The sequence below is a fragment of the Octodon degus genome, unplaced genomic scaffold (genome assembly GCF_000260255.1).
Source record: "Octodon degus isolate 3935 unplaced genomic scaffold, OctDeg1.0 scaffold00083, whole genome shotgun sequence".
NCBI lineage: Eukaryota > Metazoa > Chordata > Mammalia > Rodentia > Octodontidae > Octodon > Octodon degus.
In genome coordinates, this window is record NW_004524659.1 from 7,022,492 (window position 1) to 7,027,036 (window position 4,545).

At 40.3% G+C, this 4,545-nt stretch overlaps 1 protein-coding gene and 1 pseudogene across 3 annotated transcripts in view; one reads left to right on the forward strand and one right to left on the reverse strand.

Moving 5' to 3' along the window:
• The window catches only part of Pdcd2l (programmed cell death 2 like), a 25,494-nt gene that overhangs the window by 8,950 nt on the left and 11,999 nt on the right, over window positions 1-4,545 (reverse strand). The window lies entirely within an intron of this gene.
• LOC105742919 overlaps window positions 4,206-4,545 on the forward strand; it is a 2,340-nt pseudogene continuing 2,000 nt past the window's right edge.

The window sequence follows — 4,545 nt, forward strand, 5'->3', positions numbered from 1 at the left end:
TTTTTTGTGGAACCAGGGATTGAACTCAGGCCCTTGTGCTTGCCAGGGAAGCGCTTATTCCACTGAGCCATCTCCCCGCCCCCCGAGTCTACTATTCTTAAACACATCCAAAAATAACAACAAAAAAGTTCTTAGATATGTAAAGCAGGAAGAAATTTAACCCATGAAGAAAAGCATTAATTCAGTATGCAGGCCCAGGGTAATAGTACAGTGGAACAAGTGCTTGCCTGGCAAGCACAAGGTACTGAGTTTAATCCCTGGTACCACCAAAAAATAACCAACCAACCAACCAAACAAACAAACAAACAAACAAAAAAACCCAAAGTAAACTGGGCATGGTGGTGCACTCCTATAATCTCAGCACTTGGGAGACTGAGGCAGGAAGATTGCCGCAAATTCAAGGTCAGCCTGGGCTATACAGTGAGCTCAATGGCAGCCTGAACTACATACTACCCCAAGAAAAAGAAAATTGGGAGGGCAGCAGGCCAGGGATATAGCTCAGCAGAACAGCGAGGTCCTATCTAGCAAGCTTGAGATCCTGAGTTTGATTCCCAGTACCACAAACACAAAAGTAATAAAAGAAGACCCAGGGAGCCAGGGAGATGGCTCAGTAGAATAAGTGCTTCCCTGGCAAGCGCAAGGGCCTGAGTTCAATCCCTGGTTCCGCCAAGAAAAAAAAAAAAAAAAAAGACGACCCAGGGGTCAGGTATACAGCTCAGCAGCCTAAGGTCCTGAGTTTGATCTCTAGCATATGAAAAAAAGTATCTATCATGTGAAAACCTTATTTTATTTTGGTTTTTTAAGACAGAGTCTCGATACGTATGCCAGGCAGGCTTTGAACTCATTGTGTACCAGACTGGCCTCAAACTATCAGCCATCCTCCTGCCTCGGCCTCCTGAGTGCGGGGATGACAGGCATACACCACCTTGCCTGGCCCTTTTCACCTTTTCTATATTCTTTCATATACTTGTTTTTTTTTTTTTTTTTTTTACCATTTTTCATGCACTTATTTACCATTTCTCTCTTGTGCATTGAGAAGTGTAAATTCATCTAAGTTGCTTATAACCTCTCAGTTCTAGTCAACCACCATGTTTTAGTCCTGTTTTCTCTGTCCTCATTTTTAAGGCTATTGGCATTTTAAAATCTTTATACTACAGCGTTTGTGGTGGTGTGTATCTGTAATCTCAGCATGTGAAGGGATTACACGAGGATCATTGACACAAATTTAAGTTCAGCCTGGGTTACATAAACAAGTTCAAAACTAGCCTGCACTGCATAGTAAGACCCTGGCTCAAAAAAGAAAAGATATAAACAGATAAGAAATATAAACTAAAAAAGATTTAAGTAGAAATGCCCAATTTATTACTTTTCTTCATGGGTTAAATTTCCTCCTGTTTTGCATATCTAAGAACTTTTTTGTTGTTATTGGCTGGATGTTTTTAAGAATGAAAGACTCGGGGGCTGGGGAGATGGCTCAGTGGAATAAGCACTTCCCTGGCAAACACAAGGGCTTAAGTTCAATCTCTGGTTCCGCAAAAGTAGATTTTAAGTAGAGTGTAGCCTGTATCAGGCTAGTCTCAAGTAAGATGGGTAGGGTGGCACATCTCTGTAATCCCGGCTACTTGGAAGGCTGAGGCAGGAGGATCATAAGTTAGAGGTGAGCCTAGGCAATATAGCAAGACACTCTCAAAGGAAAAAGAAAATCTCAGAGCAGAATAGATATAACAAAAAAATGTGAATTTAAGAAATATTAAATAGAAATTATTCAAAAAAGGGACTAAAAAATAGAGCACTCAGGAGCAATGGTATAAACCAGGCATGGTAAAGCATGCCTGGAAACCCAGCACTGTGGGAGGCTGAGGGAGAAGGATTGCAAATTCAAGCCCAGCCTGGGCAGCTTAGTTAGACCTTGTCTCAAAGCAAAAAGGGCTGGAATGTAGCTCAGTACAAAGACCCTGGGCTCAATATCCAGTACCACAATAAAAACAAAAGAAAAAAAGAACTCTAGTTTTTATTTATCTTAAAATTTTTTTAAGATAGGGTCTCATGAAGTTCAGGCTTGGCCTTCAACTCACTACTTCACCCAGGCCACTCTCAAAATCACAATGATCCTCATGCATCAGCCATCCAAGTACTGAGATCACAGGTATGCACCACTAGCCCAGCTAAAAAAAGAAATATGGTACAAATGGGCAGTGTGTCATTTGCTTGGTCATATTATACTTAAAGTTCAAAGTAAAAAGAGTCAAAGAAAAAGCACAGATGGGGCTAGACATGTAAGCGCAGGGGGAGACTACTCGCATAGCACGTGCCAGGCACTGTGTTCCACCCCCAGTCCCACCACCACCATCAATAACCAAAAAGGTCTGGATTAACATCAAGCATACGAAAACTAAACCAAAGAAACCTTGGGTGGCCCTATCAGTATCAGGCAAAATATAGTCTGAGGAAGGAATATCAACAGAAATAATGGGTCATAACAGGATGACCTCATCTGATACAGTGAACAATTTAAAATATGCACTAGAGTGGAAGACCCAATATTATTATGGACTACTGGACTCTTAGAATATTTTGCTGAGTTAACACACCTATAATATTCAATTAACGGAACTAAACAAAAAAAGGGATACAGATGAATGTCCATTTTGTATCTGTGTGTTCAAAATGGTTAGGATAAATATATAGTTACATTCTCTTAATGAACAGAGGAATTTGTTGTAATAGTGGTTTTTTTTGTTTTTGGCAGAACCGAGGATTGAACTCAGGCCCTTGTATTCCCAAGCAAGCGCTTATTCTACTGAGCTATCTCCCCGGCCCCTCTAATACTGTTTGTAAATAGGATATCATGTCTGCATCTTGTACAGCAATTAACCCCTTGGAAGAATGTATGCAATGTGTTAATTATTGAAACTGTCCTACCAATTTGGTTTGAAACTGTCTCACTGCTATTTGTTTCTCAATAAAATTATGGGGAAAAAATAAAAATAAAATATGCATCAGAATATCTTAAATAGCTGGGGATATAGCTAAATGGCATAAGCGCCTGCCTCGCAAGTGCAAGGTCCTAAGTCCGATCTCTTAATGAACAGAGGAATTTGTTCTAATAGTGGTTTTTTTTTTTTTTTTTTTTTTGGTGGAACTGAGGATTGAACTCAGGCCCTTGTGATTCCCAAGCAAGCGCTTATTCTACTGAGCTATCTCCTCCCTGGCTACAAAACCTCTCTCCAGTATTGCAAAATAGCTTAAATACCATCAAAATGCACAAGGTAGAAATTCAAAAAATTAAAAGTATAAAAAGTATATCCTGGGCCAGGGAAATGGCTCAGCGGAATTAAGCCCTTCCCTGCCAAGAGCAAGGGCCTGAGTTCAATCCCCAGTTCCACCAAAAAAAAAAAAAAAGTATATCTACAGTTATGGGAGTTTCTTGTTTTGGTGGTATTGGGGGGCCTTATGTAGAAGGACTAGGGGGTTTAATACTTCTCAGTAATTGGTAAACAAAAGTAATCAGTAATAAAATCTAACACTGCAATTGGATATTTGAATGGGAAAAAAATTTACCCACTTATATACCACATATAAAAATATTTGTTCAAAATGGATCACAGGTTCTGAAAAAAAAAAAAAAATCTACAGAACCTCTTATGGGGGCTGAGGAGATGGCTCAGTGGAATAAGCACTTCCCTGGCAACCACAAGGGCCTGAGTTCAATCCCTGGTTCTGGAAAAAAAAAAAAAAAAATCTACAAAATGGATCACAAAAAGTGTTAAAACTAAACTAAAAACAAAGGACTGGCCAGATAGCTCAGCAGATTAAAGCACCTGTTTAGGCAGACGCAGGGCCTGGGGTTCCATCCCCAGAGTACCTACCCAAGGGCATGTTGACAGGGCCACTGAGACTGGGCGTGGTACTACGCACCTGTAATCCCAGGGCTCCGTAGGCTGAAAATAAGAGGATCACTGAGAGTCTGATCTATATAGTGAGACCCTGTAGACCCTGTACTAATTAAAAAACAAATAAAATGAAGAAAAAAACTAAAAACAAGATCTCAAAATAATACAGGAAAAATTTTGTGACCTTGGTCTAGGTGGGCGGATTTTGCTGGGAAAAATGGAATGAACCATCAGGCTAGGTACAGCTCAGTGGCAGGGTGCTAGCCTAGCATGCACGAGAATGGCCACAGAAACCCCAACACTTGGCTAGCGATGTACATCAGTGGGAGGACACTTGCCTAATGGACCTGAGGTCCTGCGTTCCACCACTAGCTGTACAAAAAATAAAACCTCAAAATTGCTAATTTGGGCTTTATCAAAATTTAAATTTTTGGGCTGGGGAGATGGCTCAGTAGAATAAGTGCTTCCCTGGCAAGTGCAAGGGCCTGAGTTCAATCCCCAGTTCCACCAAAAAAATAAAAATAAAAGTAAAAACTTGAAAATTTAAATTTTTGGGGCCGGGGAGATAGCTCAGTAGAGTAAGCACTTCCCTGGTAAGAGCAAGGACCTGAGTTCAATCCGCAGTTCCATCAAAAATAAATAAATAAATAAA